The 16,658-nt window shown below is 42.2% G+C and overlaps 1 long non-coding RNA gene across 6 annotated transcripts in view; it reads right to left on the bottom strand.

The window, feature by feature from the left end:
* Positions 1 to 2,953: 2,953 nt before the first annotated feature.
* Positions 2,954 to 16,658, bottom strand: part of LOC148419874 (uncharacterized) — a 31,259-nt gene continuing 17,554 nt past the window's right edge. For 5 of the 6 annotated variants that reach the window (XR_015866312.1, XR_015866314.1, XR_015866317.1 and 2 more), the window contains 3 exons: positions 5,255 to 5,349; positions 4,560 to 5,071; positions 2,954 to 3,120 (listed from right to left, as the gene is read on the bottom strand). This is a non-coding gene — a long non-coding RNA (uncharacterized LOC148419874). The remainder of the gene's footprint in view (positions 3,121 to 4,559; positions 5,072 to 5,254; positions 5,350 to 16,658) is intronic. The other variant, XR_015866313.1, reaches the window with a different exon arrangement.

The following is a 16,658-nucleotide window of genomic DNA, read 5'->3' as shown; positions in this document are numbered from 1 at the left end:
CTTTAACGGTTCGACCTTGCGAGTCTCGTCCGGCTCGACGCCATCCGACTCGGAAGACCTCGTAATCGTTACAATTTGTCATGCGTTTTAGCCGTACGTATGCTTGGCTACGTACATATCGCCGCGTGTTCTAAACGGACATGAGAGAGTATGTCCAAATGTGCATTACATACCTCAGCGATTCTCTAATTCAAAGATTCGCCTTCCATTTACCTCTTGGCACATAAAAAAAAAAACGTGCCCCCACAGAGACGGGCGTCAGACACGACATGCTCGGCTCTCCGGTGGGAAGCCGGCGGCGGGCTCCTCTCCTCTGCTCCGCTCTCCACAGAAGCTGCCTCTGACCCTCTGGCACCGCTGGGCCTCATCATTGCCGCTCCATTAGGAACGCGGGAGCGGGTCTCCGAACGGACGCGGCCGCTCCACATTACTCCTGCCGGCGGCTCCCCTAGTGGCCGGGTCACGTCACGGCGCGGGTGCCCTGTGAGCGAGCTTGTAGCGGCTCTGCCCTTGACACGCCCCCTTCCCCAGCCCCCCTTTTACGGCAGACCGTCCGGATGGGGCACTGGGGGTGCCAGCTGGCGCCAGCTGCGAGGGGAGATATCCAAGGTGGCGGACACCTGTCCTAACGCGCAGCCCCCACGGCTCCCACAATGCATCTGGCGCGGCCCCGCAGACCCATCGTGGGGAAATGAGGCGCTAACCTTGAGGAGAAATGCTCCCAGCGTCGCATTAAGAGAGGCCCTAATTGCCGCGCGCTCGCACTGCCAAATGGCATTAGGAAGTGCTGTCGTTTACTTTAACGTAATGGCTCGCCGGGTTTCGGGGGCCCGACTTGCCACACTTCTCCGAAGGCGGGCGCCGCCGCCCTACGGTCGCGCGCAAACGACCGCGGGACCATAACCGTTTCCGAGGACGCCGTTTCCAAAGTCGTCGGAGACTTTCCGGACACTCAAAGGGAGAATTGGCCGGAGGAATAGTGCGGCGGGCGGGCGCGCCATTGGAGACTTGGACCTTCACTGGACTGTAATAAAAGTCATCGGTAATGGGCGGCGACCGGTACCGATTTTTTTTAGGCCGATGCCAATTTGATAAAGGATTAAAATAAAGGTTATTTTCAATTTAGTTTCCGGCAGCGTGTCGCCCAGCGTGGCTCCGGCTTTCCCGTGTGGAGTTTTCGTGTTCTCCCCGTGCCCAGCTTCAACTAAATATATTTCTCTGACAATAGCTAACACCGAACGAGTTAAAAACACAGTCAGGCATATAAATACAAAACAACCTTTAGCTCTCCAAAAGGGCGACTGCTAAGCCCCTCACCTAATAGGCACAACAGCTAAACTACACTTTTTCTAAATATATATATATATATATATATATATATATATATATATATATATATATATATATATATATATATATATATATATATATATAAAAGCACCCTTTGTTTTCACCAACATATTCAATATGACAACAGGTATATTTGTTACTTTTCAAAAATACTGACGTTTACAAAATAAATCGCAATATTTGCACGCTTCCTCTTCACAAATTGCATCAATTTCCCCCAAAGAGGTTGCTGCCAAATATTTAGTGACTAAATAATCAAGTTCTTTGAGGATGAAATGGATTACATGGGTTTATTCGACAAATTTCAAAATTATTCCATTTTGTAAAACATATTAAAATGTCAAAAATATGAAACTGACCCCGGGTCAGAACCCACTCACAACTTAATTGAATAAAAACAGAAAGGAACAGAAAATATATATATATATATATATATATATATATATATATATATATATTACAAAAAAACAACAAATTTTGGGGCTGTAACGGATTAATGACACAATAATTAATTGAAAACTTGCCAGATTCAATCAACAAGATTTCCCGAAACAAAAAAAATATGAATTTAGGTTGCAAATGTACGTCGGCGCCGCCGGCACGTAAATAGCAAGCATTTGTGAAACAGCCAGCGCATTAAGTGGGCGAGCCGCTTGAGTGATTGTATTATTCATCGTCTTTGGTATCGGAACTCTGGGCTTTGTCGTTTCAAAGAAATACTAGCGCGGTCCACTCAGTGTGATTAAATGAAACAAGCGCGCTCATTACATTATGCATACCGTATTAAGAATAGCCGGGCCCCGCCGAGAACCATCACGTTTTTTCTTTTCTTTTTTTTTCTGCTTCCGTACTGGATTTTGGGGCAGCCATTAGCAGAACAAAAATCACCTTTGATTTAATGAAAGGTCCTCATTTGCTTAGCGGCGCCTCACTTTCGGGCTGGTGGTTAAATTAGCCCCCCCCACGCCCACCCCTTCTTCCCACTCTTGTCTTTGCCTCCGTCCCCTCTCGCGCGGCGATGATCTTATGATGTGGCGTTTCAAGTCGGCGGGACTTGTCAGGAATCCACCGCAAGGTGCTTCTAATTGCAGATACACCTCAGCACTTGAAAGTAATGAATGTGAGCGCCGGCAAACCTCTGAGGATCAAACGCTAGTAATACATCATCAGTTCTGAAAAGGGTAATTCGTTTCCCTTCGCCAAGCAAAATATTAGAAGTTCAGATAGGGGTTTTATTATTAATTTATTCCCACCCCATACGCGTGTTTTTGTAATTGAAGAGCTATGAATAAAGTCAGCCATATATCTTAGGCGGCGGCCGCGCGTCCGACGACCAGACGTGGGATTTGACTGTGTAAATATTGTTTGTAGCGAGTGGCCACGAGGATGATTCTTCCTCAAACACACTTTGCTGATATGTTTGATTGGATTTGGAGCCGTGTATTTCCCAAGACCGCCGCTAATCATATTTTATTATGTCTCATCCCAGATTTATGGAGTCATTTTGTGTACTTCGGCAAGTCCTTCTTGTTTTGTCGGGATAAAGGCTGCCGCTGTCGGCGGCTCTTAAAATGAAGTGTTTGGTGTTAAACGCACTGACCTTTTTCTTATTCCCCAATCCGAGAAGGTATTTGCGGCGTTTTGCCGGTTCCCTCGCGCCGCGTACAAACGGCAAATGTTATTGCTCAACTTTGCCGCTCGGCCGGATCGCTCCGAACGGCGGAGGCGGAGGAAGTACTCGCGCCATGCCGTCGGGTAGAGGAACACATGCTGTGGAAGAAAAGAAAAAAAAAAAAATCAAAAATTATTAACTCAATCAATGCCAGGGACATATTTTCACGTTTTTTTAAGAGTTCGGACATTCAATTCCAGATAATTAAGTATATGGAAATTAATGTCTTTAATGTACTTAAGTATTGATTTAATACAAGTATCGGACTCTTATAAAAACGTGAAAATACGTCCATGGCATTGTATGAAATAAAAGTCAGCCAAAATGAAACGGTGTCCCCCAAAAAAATGATTGAAAGAGGATTAGAGCCTTTCAAGAAGAGAAAAACAAAAAGTGTCAAGATTCTCACTTTTGTATCAGAATTCTGACTTTCCCCATTAGAATTGTTTATTCTCTACTTTCAGAATTGTACCTTGAATGTCAATTCTGATTTTCAAATAATGCCAGAATTGTGCAATAAAACTGTAAATCTAGCCAACTTTTACTTCTCTTCCATTTTTGTTTACTTTTTGTTTTAATATCCTTTTTCATTTTTACTAAGTAAAGACGATTAAGTATTGTGTAATAAAGTAATAATAAATATGAATATTCGATCACATTTTTTCAGACTGATGTCGTTGCGAGCACTCTATTTTCGAGTAGTCACTAATGTCGATACCACGTACCGATACCACAAATATTTTGCTACAATCAAATTAAAACACAAACACAGATACCGATAATATTAACCCTTGTGCAGTTTTTGACCATTTTTGGGTGATTTTCTTCCACATCATTCTGGCAGAATTTTCGCCAAGTGGTTGCACACCCCTGCTAGCATGATAACTAAGTGGTTGTGCCATGTTGAACTTTCTAGGTGTCACCTTCTGGGTGAAATTTCAGCTCCCTACTGTCTACTTTCAATGCTTTCTCTTTGGAGTGAAATGAGGATAGGACAGAATACGGCAGCAGGATTAAACCTTGAAAATTACTTTGACTATTTTTGGGTGATTTTCTTCCACATCATTCTGGCAGAATTTTCGCCAAGTGGTTCCACACCCCTGCTAGCATGATAACTAAGTGGTTGTGCCATGTAGAACTTTCTAGGTGTCACCATTTGGGTGAAATTTCAGCTCCCTACTGCCTAATTTCAATGCTTTCTTTTTGGTGTGAAATGAGGATAAAACAGAATACGGCAGCAGGATTACCCTTGAAAATTACTTTGCCCATTTTTGGGTGATTTTCTTCCACATCATTTTGGCAATATTTTAGTCAAGAGTCCCGCCATGTTGAACTATGCGTTGTTGTCATCATCTGGGTGAAATTTCAGCTCCCTGCTGTCGTCTTTCAATGCTCTCCCTTTGATATGAAATACCGCACAAGGTACCAACCGTGCACGAGGAATATTATAATCAACAAATGTATCATTGACAAAATACGATCTTTTTCCTGCCGAAAAACGTTTAGTATCCATTAAAGCTGGATGAAGTAAAGCTACCTGAAGAGTCAAGCCGGGTACGGTGCTACTCGGCGCCCCAGCCGAAAAGCGCGACCTCGTAACGGTGCCGGGGGGACTCAGTCAAAACAGCTTCGGCGGTTCAGGAGAAGTCAGGCCTCTTATTGCCGAGTGACCTTTAGCGGCCGCCGAGCCGTTGACCTCGGGAGCGGCGGGGTAAGGAGTTCAAAGCCCAGCTGTCCGCGTGTGATCCGCCCGTCCGGGCCACGCTCGCATGCCGCGTTGCCGCTCCCCCCCCGCCCGCCCGCCGCCAGGCGCCCCTGCCCGCATCGGGATACGCTCTGCGCCTTCAATGGTGCTCGAAACTGCAGCGAGTCAGCGGAGCGCGCCGTTGTTTGTGTGTTGGCGGGATGTAATTTACGGCCGCGCGTCCGAGGCGTTGCGCGGGGACCGGCGAGCCGAGCGCTCTCGCGGCATCTGCTCGCGCCGCCGCCGAGGAGCCGGCGGAACAATGTGCCATTCACGGGCCAGATGATGTCCAACTGCGATGCGGGCTTTGGACAGGAAGGGCAGGGGAAGGGCAAAAGAGACAGGTGAGCCTGATGGACCTCTCCAACTTTCACCCATTATAGGACCAAAAATATTCCACTAAACTACATACCGAAAAATAAAACATGCTCTTTTGTGAGATATTACAATATATGTTCCATAATCCAAAATGGGTTTTCTCTGCGTACCTTCTTCGGTCGCTGGTGTTTTCAGTCCCTGCGATTGGCTGGCGACCAGTCCAGGGATTAGTCGCCCAAGGTCAGCGGGGATTGGCTCCAGCTACCTGCGTCGCACAGCAGGTGAAGTGGGAGCCAAATTAAAAAATGGTTAAAAATAGCAAACCAAAAATATTCCGGCTACTGATAGAAATCCAAACCAATGTCATGTAAATACTATTAGAACAGATGAACTGTAACTATTATTTTAGAAATAAAATAAACTTTCCTAAACTTTGCAATCAAAGAAATCGCATTTTCAAGCATTTAGGAATGAACGCCGTTTTGAACCTCGACCTGTTTTGAGCTATGGTCATTTTTAGTATCCTCTTGTTTTTTTTAAATGCTTTTTTGTTTGATGTGTCCAGCTCAATGGCCCAAATTAGTGCGAAATTTCAACCCAAGTAAGACGAGCGGAACATTTTACGGTTAAAAAAACAAAACAATTGAAATGCAAAAATTCCGCACTATAAGGCGCACCGGATTATAAGGCGGACCCTCAATTAATGACATATTCAAAAACTTTTTTCACATATAGGGCGCACCGGATTATAAGGCGCACCCTCAATTAATGACATATTTTCAAACTTTTTCAATCACATTATAGTAATACTCAAAGTAATAACAATAATAACTCTAAACTCTCAATAGCATAACTCAATGTCAATATGAGCAACCTTGTTCAACTGTAAACACACAAAATAAACAGGTAAAGCTTACTTTATCACTTCATTCCCCATCTACCAATCCCAATCTCAATATTGATCCATATATAAGGCGCACCCGATTATAAGGCGCACCATCAGCTTTTTAAAAAAATTTAGACTTTTTGGTGCGCCTTATAGTGCGGAAAATACGGTACTTTCCTATTCATAAAATCATCACATCAACTCATATAAAATATGATATAGTAAAGTGGAACTATTACATCTCAGCTGCCATTTTCAATGGTTTGTTATTCCGGGGAAGAAGCACAAACGGGCTGGTCGCGAGGCGCACTTAAGACCAGGTCTCAGCGCCCCGTCACGCGCGGCGTTCAGTTAGGAGGTGACTAACCCCTCGGGGGAGGAGAGAGAGCGGCGGGGGGTCCGAGGTGTAAAAACCCGGCAAACTGCGGGCTGATAAATGAGGCTCTTCCGAGCTGCATATGGTATGTGTTTTAAAAGCGACTCCCCTTCGGCCCTCCTCGTGGCCGGCCATCCTTCATGAGCGGTTCGGGGGCCCTCGCCTGCGCGCGGGGGCCCGGCTTTTCTTGCCAAGACGGGCCCCCTGCATGGGCCGCATATGGGAGCGTAGCACGGCCGGGCTGTCGGGGGAGCCCCTCACACCGGGTCATTGTTAATTTACACTGACTTTGTAAGCTATTAGTTTGACAAAGAAAGCGGTTTGTCACTCCGGATGTACACCTGCTACCTGAGAATAACAGAAGTAAAATTGCGCGGCCGAGGAAGTCAAAAGGCCAGCTATTAGGTGACAGCTCGTCTGACGGTTTGCTAATGCGGATTTGTTTGATTGTCTCAACGAATACTCTGATAATGAATAAACCGTGGCGAGAAATAGTCTAAATGTTGAATGTGAGTCATTAAAAAGAAGAAAAACAAATCCGGCGTAGATGCTAACGTTGTTAGCCATTCTATGGTGTTGTTCACTGCGTGTTAGCATTATGCTAGCCGACTATCGCCAGGATACGTTTACGGTTGGGTAAATACACCAAGTGCATTTGTCTTGGAGTTTAATTTAATCATAAATCTCCTACATTGCGGTTAAAGCGTAGCAGTTTATGTCGCTGTAAAAAAGCAAGAGACAGTTCTTTTTATTTGTTCACGTTAAACCGTTTAGCATATGTTGACCTACAGCATTGTGAATTGGCTCTGAGCATGTTTTATAAAGTACATGATGTGCCTCCCCTGTTCCTTTTGTGTGAATGTTGTCTTAAAGACTTTAAGATTTTTTTTTTTAACAATGAATTCTATAACTAAATTATTTAAGACCGAATACCAAACAATTTCAATGCAAATGACATCATCGGAAGCTAGCTAGCTAACAAGCCCCTCCCCTCGAAAGCTTGTATGGGCGAAACTGTTTCTATTTTCACACAAAGGCTTTTATTTTGAAGTTTTCCCTCTAAAAAAGTCGTGACAAAGGCTGAACTTCTACGCATAAAGCGACTCGGAATGTCAAAAAACAACTTATTTATGTCGGAATTGTATTTGTACAAAGCCTGTTAACATTTAGCGCAGCCGCTAGCATAAACTCAGTTATATTATTAGTTATATTGTTCCTGTCGTATTATCTTGATGCCGACAGCCTGACAGTTGCCGTTCCTACCGATCACTTTTCAACAAACCCGGCTGACTCCAATTTGTGTTCTTCACAATTAAGCGGAAACCTGTTACTCGGTCTCCATATTTTGGTTTTCCGGTTCGAGAAACGGATGGTAAAATAAAGTAGCGGGCATTTTTCCGGTTATAGTTGAGGTATATAATTGACAGTTTACTGTTTATCTTTAATCATTTCAAATTTGTCAGGGTTGTTTTTGACTTCTCGGCAGTACGTCAAGTTTACAAGACACATTTATTTTCACTTTACACAGACTTTAACAGCTGTTCCGCAGCAACCGCAAGAAGGCCGCCCATAAACGGCGCGGCGTTTGGAGTAAATTTCAACATGTGACAACAGCCCTCGCAGATTGAAGTATCGCTCCGGCCTTTATTGGCCCGCGGTCCCGTTGGCTCGTCTTTCGAGCGGCGCGCCGGACACACGTGCCCCGCGGTTATTCCGCCGGACCTTCCCCGCCTCCCCTTTACGACGGCGGGCGGCTAGCGCGGGTTTTTCCCCACGAAAACTACTCATTGTTTACTGTACATGCAGGTCCAGAGTAATAATAAATAAGGAGCGTGTGTGCCGCGCCAACATGATTGATTACGACAGGGAGGCAAGGTCAGGATGGAGGAACAGGCTAGGGCTGTCCGACTCATTGAGTTAACACTGTATCCGTATTGTATGAATGTCACCAGCGATCCCGTGATTTATTACTACAGCCACTGCTCAATTCTGCTTTTCTGCCTCCCGCCCCCCCCCCCGCGCGCAGCGCCGCCGCCTCGCTTTCGCTTCCTGACCGAGATACGCCGCGTAAGGCAAAAGTGTTGACAAAAATTCTGCGCGTCAGCACGAGAGTTACGTCTTCGCGCGGAATATTTATTCTTATTTCTATCAAATTAGAGGGTTGAGTTTTCTTTTTTTTTTTTTGCCCGACTCTCACCCGCTACGCAGTTCTCCGCAAACGTAATGCGATCCGGTGCAAGAATTGCATCAGAAATTCTGCAAGATTAAAAGGATGAATAATATGTATGATGCTTGAGTTCCGATTGGCAACAATGTGTTTATTATTGGGGTATGCGGTGGCTGTACTGCATCATCTTGGAATGTTTTTGATCCTCTCTATCCAAACGCAGGAAGCAAAATATTAGCAGCGATAGAACGCAATCCTAATCAAAATAGACGATAAAAACACCGAATGAAAAAACTTGAGATTTTATTGTTGCTAAAATGCGAATGAAAATATATTACATCCTCAATCCCAGTCATTCCCAATCACTAAACTGTTTATCATATTATTACATATGCATTTGAACCTAATCGTTTATTGTTTTAACGATATATGGAATTAGAATTTAACTTTAGCAAGCAAATCCAAAATTGTCAGCTAAAATTAACATACAGAAATCAGAGAAGAATTAATTACCGCTGAGAGTCTAAAATCAGAACATTTGGGCCATTTACCGTAAAAACAAATGCTCCAAACAGTTACTCAAAAATCATTTTTCAATTAATTTAATGGTTGATTAGCTGTCGATTGATCGATTAATTTTGGCAGTACTAGTCTTAAACCATTTACAAATATTTTACCTTTGTGTTTAACCCTTGTGCAGTATTTTTTCCAATCCTTTGGATCCAAGCCAAGAAAAAACATTGAAAGAAGGCACCACGGAGCTGAAATTTCACCCAGATGGTGACAAAAAGTTCAACATGGCACGACCACTTAGTTATCACACTACCAGCAGTGTGCCATCCCTTGGCTAAAATACTATGAGGATGATGCGGAAGAAAATGACCCAAAACGGTCAAAATACTACACGAGGCTCAATTTTTTTTATTTTAACATCCAAGCCATTTCACATCAAAGCATTGAAAGGAGGCACTAGGGAGCTGAAATTACACCCAGATGGTCCTAACATGTCAAAGTTCAACATGGGAAGACCACTCCCAAAAATAACGTGGAAGAAAATGACCAAAAATGGTGAAAATACTGCCTAAGGGTCAATATCTTTCTCTTCAACCAACAGGCCAGATTTCACGCTAATTTTCTGTAAATTCCGAACAGCTATGACGATACCTTTCGTGACACTTCTGTGTCATTTATTTTTTCATTTTTCACAAAGGAAAAGCATTGAAAGAAGGCACTAGGGAGCTGAAATTACACCCAGATGGTCCTAACATGTCAAAGTTCAACATGGGAAGACCACTCCCAAAAATAACCTGGAAGAAAATGACCAAAAATGGTCAAAATACTTTACTTCTTTTTGTTCAACCAACAGGCCAGATTTCACGCTAATTTTCTGTAAATTCCGAGCAGACATGACGATACCTTTCGTGACACTTCTGTGTCATTTATTTTTTCATTTTTCACAAAGGAAAAGCATTGAAAGAAGGCACTAGGGAGCTGAAATTACACCCAGATGGTCCTAACATGTCAAAGTTCAACATGGGAAGACCACTCACAAAAATAACCTGGAAGAAAATGATCAAAAATGGTCAAAATACTGCCTAAGGGTCAATATCTTTTTGTTCAACCAACAGGCCAGATTTCACGCTAATTTTCTGTAAATTCCGAACAGCTATGACCATACCTTTCGTGACACTTCTGTGTCATTTATTTCTACTGCGGTAGAACTCGAGCCTCGGCTCAATAAAGGTAGGTTCACTCCGCAGTAGGTGATGTCCAATAACTTGTGGAAAAATGTCAACCGAATTGTTTATTTGCTTGAATAACACCCAGCCACCCGCACACACATGCATAAAAAAAGTCATTGTCACTTCCAACAATGTATAGTGAAGTGGTCTTTTCCTTGCAGAGGATCTAACCTTTCGTCTCGGACTGAATACACAATGCCCCTCCGGACCCGTGGACTGCTCACTCTTTAGTGCATGTCAAAAAGACACCAGTCTGGACTATTTCCTCGGGGAGGCGGGTAAGCAAGCGCCACGCTCTGTCAGTTAGCGTAAAATGTTTCAGACTGAAGATGGATGGAGACGACGTGTCACTACGGCTCAAGCGGGCTTTCACCGCTGCCGTGCCCGTGTCCTGGTCGCATCAAGCCAAGCGACCGCATCGCTACGACCTGTCCTTCCTTTTCCGTTAGCGTGCGCGCCGCGCAGCTTGTGGCCTTCACCCGCTCGGGACGAGGAGGGGGAAAAAAACATAATAGGGCTATCGTTGTTTTTTGTTTGTTTTTTTTTAATACTTGCAGGATTTTTGTTGAGACACAAAATTGTTACGTTCGTGAAATTAATAGGATCGATTTACATTGAGGTGTATGGGTAAAAATCTAAATTAATCTTCATTCATAGCATTGGACTAAAACACTAAATAAATAACAATAAAAACACAATTAATTAGAACATAATCAAAAAAAAAAAAAAATATATATATATATATATATATATATATATATATATATATATATATATATATATATATATATATATAAATATATATATATTTTTTTTATTTTATTTGGGGGGTATGTTTATCTTAATTGTGGTCCTTATATTTTGGGTGTAATTCCACTTTAGGCCAGTTGGTGGCGGTACCTTATTAGGTTGGACTATCCAGATTGAAAGAAGAGAAAACAGGAAAAAAAAAGATTAACAGCCGCCTCTGCAACCCTGATGAGATTTGTTTGCTTTTAACCCACTCAATCCCAAAGACGTGATAATACGACTTAGGAGTTCAAACATTCAATTCCTTGTCATTTATTGACAGTATTTTTTATATTAACACTTTCGCCAAGCGTTATTGAAAAAGGGCCAGTATATTTAGCATTTGCACTCATCTTTTAAAGCCAACAAAATAATAAAAATATAGATGTAAATATGGTTTGTATCTTATGAAAGATGTATTTCCATTCCTTACTTTGAGGTAATACTACACCTATGTTGTATGTGTGGAAACGCTGCCATCCAATGGTCACAGTTGTCACTACAGTCCTCAATTGGCTTTTAGGTAAGCATTAGTCAAGGGGGTCAGAAACCCTCCATAAAAAATCCTATTTGATGAGAATTGCATTATTAATTATTCTTATTACTGTTTTAAAAGATGAGAATTCTCATCCATGGCACTGAATGAGTTAAAGTATAGTGTCAGAAAATAAGATGCACATGCAATCCCAAAGACGTATTTATATGTCATTAAAATCTTCAAAGAGTCCAGTAATTTAATCTCATGTCTCCATTTCAAGTTTTTTTTTTAAATATTACAGTAAAGGAATGCCTGAAAACAGTTAAAACAGCACTGAATTAGTTAAAGTTATTCTTCTAATTCTTATTATTAATACCATTTTTTTGGGGTTCTGCGTAAAGGGCATTTACAGGTTCCACTGCAGCATAAGAATGTCAACATGTTTCAGGTTGTTGCATTCAAAATATCTTATCGTCGAAGAATAGCAATTCAGCTAACCTAAATATTAGTCTAGCGATTCACGGGAAAGCTAAATCTTTTTCAGTTTACAAAGTAAATGTTTGACTGTGACGCTTGTATTTTTTTTTAACCAGCCTTTATTCCCTTCTCTTTACTTTCTGCAAAGGAATAACAAATCCAATGCATTTTACATCGTGTTTTGATTTGGAGTCGAATGTGCAGTGCTCTCAATGCATTCCCGAAGATAGAAATAACAGCTATAAAAAGGACTTTTGGACTCGCTTGCCTTTGAAACACAAAACTATTATTCTTAACGCCGAGTGCGCGCTCACTTTTGTTCATCAAATTCAATGTATTTAGGATTTTACTACAGCAGGGTTTTGACTTACGGGAAGACGAATTGCATATCTAACTTTCTAGATCGCATTAAATATAAATAAAGAATTTCGAGTCCCGATATAATGTTTCCAACAATGTACATTTTCAAATTAAGAGCCAATTAATTGGAACAAAGTCAGTCATTTTTATGTAATATTTTAGCGGCTCTTTCTAATGTGAAGTTTTACATGGATGCACTCTGTTATGAGTGACAAAATTTCCCAGCAAACAAATGAGCTTAGGGATACCACTACAAATACAATTCCAACGTTTAATAAATCAGAAATGGTTGGTGTAGAACTCTAACTAGTCTAGAACCAAGTCTTTTTGGTTTTTATTAACAATTCATCAAAATTGGCAAACAATGTCATGAAATGCAATTTTTAATTCACAAAGCCGACAATTCTGAAATGAAATAAACTCATTAAAAACAACATTTTGGCCACTCGGATATTATGGTATATTTTATATATTTGTATTGGTGTTTGGGTAAGTTCAGTGCTCAAGAATTACTGCTGCATGTTTTTATGTTGTTTGGTGAAACATGAAAACTTTTGTTTTTGAACACAGCAGTTCACAAACGGGCATATGTGAGATTTTAAATGGGTCGACATGTATTAAGGACAAGAACAGTGCATGTTCAATTTCAAATTAAGAGCAAATGAATTGGAACACGGATAAACCTACAGTAATACTAAATTTTGTTAAGGTGACTTTTTAGTATGTCTTTCTTTTGTTTTAAAAGTTGTATACAGTTCTTTCTTTCTTTCTTTCTTCCTTTCTCCTAAAATATAATATAATTTCCTGGAAATGTATATCAATTTTATCATTAAAAAGAATCACAGCTCTAAAAAAATTATATGACTGAGATATTTAATATCTCAGTTAATAACGCATTCATCTTAATGGTAATGTTAGGGCACAGCCCGCCTTGTTTTTTTTAAAGTAAAGGTACAAAAGTTTGTTGGTTCTAGTTGGAGGTCAAATGCAAATTTTTTTAAACTTCTCTCTGAAAGAAGAAAAAAAAAAAAAAGCATCTTTCAGTGTCAGAATCTCCCAAAATGTGACCGTAATCTCAAAAGGCGGAAGATTATAAATAAAACAAACCGCGCGTACGAAAAAAAAGAAAAAAAGACGCGGCCGGTCTGCGGAGACGAGCCCTTGACACGGAAAGTCTCGGAGTGCCGACCTCTTCATTTGACCCCGGCCGATATGTTTCCACAGGCAATTCCATAACTCTCCGGCCAACATTTAAAACGCTTCCTGTTTGCCAGGAAGTTCCACATCACTCTGCGGGAGCAAGTCAAGCGTGCGAAACGGCCCGCCGCGCACTATGAGCCCACTTCATTTATATGGTGTCTCGTCGCCTCTTTTTGTGGAAGGCCGCGCGCACACGTGTGCACAATCGGGTGTTGACCAGCCGCTCGGCTACTACCTCCGCTACACACACACACACACACACGCACACACGCATCGCCATAAACACAAGCACATGTCTTGGTGTATGACGAGTTATTTTTCTCACACACTCTCTCTCTGTCTCTTACCCGCTCACTCACTATTTCACCGTACTGTTATTGGAATGCGTGTGTGTGTGTGTGTGTGTTGTGTGTGTGCTGGTGCGGACTGTGAAACTGATGAATGACCAAGCATGGCAGATTCATAGTCCGGATCCTGGTGCAGCTGGAGAGGAAACTAATGGCAAGCTGGGACTGAGGAGGTCTCAGAGCTAATACCTGTCTCTTCCATCAGGAGACCTAGGGGCATTTTTTTACACCCAGCCAAATAAGAGCCGCCCCCCCCTCTACCCCTCACACACACATTCATTCAACACACACACACACGCACTCCTACTTTTAACACCTTCCAACTCTTACGCGTCCGTAGCCGCCCCTCCCTGCAAGATAGATGGCAAAATATACACTTGTACGCATGCATGCGCACGCAGGCACTCAAGCCGACAAACATGCGGCAACATAAAGATGGACCGACACCCACGTCCGGATGAGCACCCCCCCCCCCCCCCCCCCAAATAAAAAAAAAAAAACTTGCTTTAATAGTGACGCGGCGGGCATCAGCTGTCAGAGAGTAAATGTGCGTCAAAAAGACAAGGATGGCCACTTTACTGGACATTGCATTTTGCTCCCTGCTGATCAGATGTCGTGGGGGGGGGTCACTCATGCAGCATTAATTTTGCCAGTGGAAAGATAGCTATTTTTCCCAGCAACCAGCTTTAATATTAAACCTCGGCGTCATGATGGAGAAGCAAGGTTCTAATTGACATTTTAACACAAGCGTCTTACTGTCCATCTATCTTTTTGTCACTGCATCCTGGACAGCCAATCACAGCGCACGTATACAGGAAAAACAGGAATTCGAATATCTATATATTTGCTTCCTCCGAAATTCATGTAATCACTCTAAAAAGTGCTTCTCAATTTATATTTCGCAAAGTCAAATTAAAACAATTAATGTGTTTCATATTTGGAATATTTGGTTAGATTACGTTCAGGCACCTCTGTGACCGTCACACATTTTGTGACGAGCTGACCCGAACTTCCATCTGAGAAGAGGAATGTGGCCCTAGGGTGAAAAGTTTGAGGAACTTTTATTCTGTTTATTCTTCTGTCTATAACAAGTGTCGCTTCAAATCGCTGTTGAAAAATGCAATTAATGGTGATTAAATATTTTGTGATTAATTAGTTCAAATGTTTGCATTGCATGACCGCACAAGTCAAATTTGGTCATTTTTTTCCAACAATTGTATTTGACATGAAAGAATATTAACTCACAAACATTTTTATACTTCTCTCTCTCTCTCTCTCTCTCTCTCTCTCTCTCTCTCTCTCTCTCTCTCTCTCTCTCTCTCTCTCTCTCTATATATATATATATATATATATATATATATATATATATATATATACATATATATACTGTCATTTTTTTCAACGAATGTATTTGACAGGGAAGAATGATATTAACACAAACATTTTTTAATAGTATAAAAAAAAAACATTACAAGAATTTATTTTTGCGTTCTGTTACAAGAATCACTGAAAATAGCTGCTGAAAACGCAATTAATCGCGATTAACTATGGAACATTTTGCGATTAATTAGTTCAAATTTTTGTATTGTTTAGCAGCCCTATTTAGTGTTTAAATAATGTAAATCACTACTGCATTTGCTATCCTATAAAGACTTGGAAGAGCCTTTTTACCGGGCATCGCCTTTTGCTCCCTGCTTATCCGACTCTAAAGCCCCGCCCCTCCATTTATACAGGGCGAAGTGGGAAAGATATGGGGGGGGGGGGGCTCGCTCATGCAGCTTTAATTGTGCCTGTGGAAAATGTTGCGGTTTGTACCCATTTCCCCCAGCAACCAGGTTTAATATTGAACCCCGGTCCCGATACATATATTAATGTTTGCAGTCATGCGCCTCCTGATGTTATCCTCATTAGCGCTCTATAGCGTGCCCATCCGCAGAGCCGAGCCGCGAAATAGAATCAGAGCGCAGAGTGGAAGTCATTAGTCAGTTTTGAGTGTGCATATGTTCAATTGACCCGCAGTATGTAAATTCTTGCGATGCTGGCCTTGCATATGGGCCAAGTGCCTCACTGGAGGCCCGTCCAGCATGGTGCCTCATTACGGAGCGCCTTCCCCGAGTCCTCGCTGTTAATTAGGGAGCCTTTTGTCCGTCACGTGACTCCGCCGTTCTGACACTCGGAGGTCAGACTAAGGACTTATGGATCCTCGCCGGCCCGCCTGCCCGCCGCGTCCGGCGGTCCCGGCTGCGAGTATGTTTGCCTTCACATTTTTCATTTTCTTCACTTTCTTCGATCCGGAGTCCCGCTCATTCATCAACGTTCGCCGGGCGAAGCCTTGAGCGGGGTGGAAATTCCAAAGTGGAACGCGTTCTGTTTCTGGACGCGGGGTCGACTTACGACTGGGTCTGAATCCGAGATTTAAAAAAACAGCGGAGGATGCAACCCGTATTTTTTTTCACGTCGCGCACTTACAGGATTTATACGACCTCGTCTTGAGAGTAACAATTTTTGTCTGTGGTTAAATCGCAAAACGCACTTGTTGGAAGAGTAGCTGACGCAACGTCAGTTTTCTCTCAATTTCATGTTTTCAATCTAATAGCATCGTCACCCAAGTCGTTTTTAACTTACTATATTCTAGGTACAGGACCGTCAAGAGTATGAGGACAGGACAGAACAAGGACAGGAATTGATTTTACCTAGATGTGTCCCGGGATACTAATACTCTACCCTGAAGGGAAATGACGTGTAAAATGGT

Source organism: Hippichthys cyanospilos, chromosome 8, assembly GCF_059441005.1.
Source record: "Hippichthys cyanospilos isolate Australia breed blue-spotted pipefish chromosome 8, RoL_Hcya_1.0, whole genome shotgun sequence".
Classification (NCBI taxonomy): Eukaryota; Metazoa; Chordata; class Actinopteri; order Syngnathiformes; family Syngnathidae; genus Hippichthys; species Hippichthys cyanospilos.
Note: the sequence above shows the minus strand (reverse complement) of the source record. Positions and strands in the feature narration are given on the sequence as shown.